We start from the raw sequence: 1,591 nt of genomic DNA, 5'->3' as shown, positions 1-1,591 counted from the left end.
ATGGTCTGGGTGAATACTCGATTCTGATTGGCTGCTNCCTGGCAGAACGCCTGTCCAAAGAGGAATGTTTTAAGGCTAGTTTAAGGCTACACCAAAGTCACACCAGGCAAGTTCCATGACTTGCAGGAAAACCACATTGGTGTAAGGATGGTGTTCATACACCTTATACCAGCATGAGGAGAATTCCTCAATAGTGTTTAGTAAAGGGGAGTACAGTGGAAGGCAAAGATTGATAAACCTTTGTTCATATTGAAGCACTCTCTAACCTGGAGGGCTCTGTGAAAACTCTCATTGTCCCAAACAACAACATAGATGGATGCTCCTCCTGCTGCCCTAACAGAACATCTCACATGTGATTGACGAAAATGAGGAGCTGCTGAGTGTTGTAGAGCCTCAGGTTGGTATGATGGTGGACAACCCCATGATTGCTGATGGCAGCACATAATGTGACATTGTCACCACGCTGCCCAGGAACACCAACAATGACCCGATAGCCAATCACATTCCGGCCTCTCCTTCTCCTTTTTGGTGAGATTAAACCCAGCTTCATCCATGTAGATGTATTCATGGGATCTTTCCATTGCATCCAGTTGAAAAACCCTCTGTAGAAATAGATATTGTTTTGTGAGTGATACGGGAAAAGTGTTCATGTTCTCTCACATCATTAGTGGGATCAGTTTGGAGTTGTTGTGTTCAAGTGGTGACAACTGTGCTTTCTTTGTGTTTGACTTTTGTCACCTGTGCACACAATGTATGCAGCATGTGTGCATCACAATGAAAATGTGTTGTCAAGGTGTGTCTAAACAGGTGAATAGTGCTGATGGTTTTACCAAAGGAATGATTGATTCAGTCAGTGGATTCAGACAAAAACCATTGTTTCAGACAATAGGGTTTAGTGTTTTAGCAACAGGAAAACTGTATTGAACCAAAATCTAACACAGTGCAGAATATTTCATCATCAAATTAATAAAACAAGATTTGTTTTTGCTCTCTTTAAAAACATATTTTTCAACAGAAAAACAGAAAAAAAAAAAAATCCTTCAAAAACAAAATATTCAAGGAAGATTCTTTAATATTAAGCTAAATGCAGAAATGAAAGTTGATGATTATAAATTGAAAATGTATTGATGTTCTGCTCTATGATCCTAACCTATCACTGCTTTCTAATAGGAACATATGAAAATGAAAAAATAAATCAAATTATTTTTCTTTCTAAAGATTCTTATCTGCAGTTTTTTCCGATTGCGTTCAAATGAAAACAATAAAATACAAATATCTATGGTACACAAACAAAAATACTTCTTTCAAAGGAAAAATCACATGTCCTGTAGTAACAAATGTAAAAATGTAACAGACTTTTTTAATGTAATACTCTGTGAATCTCACTTGTCTGAGTCTGATACTTGATGGTGTCTCATCTTTGGTTCAAGTTCATCAATGTTTGGGTCAGGCCCTGAGCTGAGGAAATCCTCAGGATTGAGTAAAGGTGTTCATCAATCAGCTGCTCCTATGTGATGTTTAGTTTAGCTTCATCAAATAGAACAGTTGTTCACATAGATCCTGTATGTGCTGACAAACGTAGAGAGAGTCT

The sequence above is a fragment of the Oryzias melastigma genome, linkage group LG5 (genome assembly GCF_002922805.2).
Source record: "Oryzias melastigma strain HK-1 linkage group LG5, ASM292280v2, whole genome shotgun sequence".
Lineage (NCBI taxonomy): Eukaryota > Metazoa > Chordata > Actinopteri > Beloniformes > Adrianichthyidae > Oryzias > Oryzias melastigma.
Note: the sequence above shows the minus strand (reverse complement) of the source record.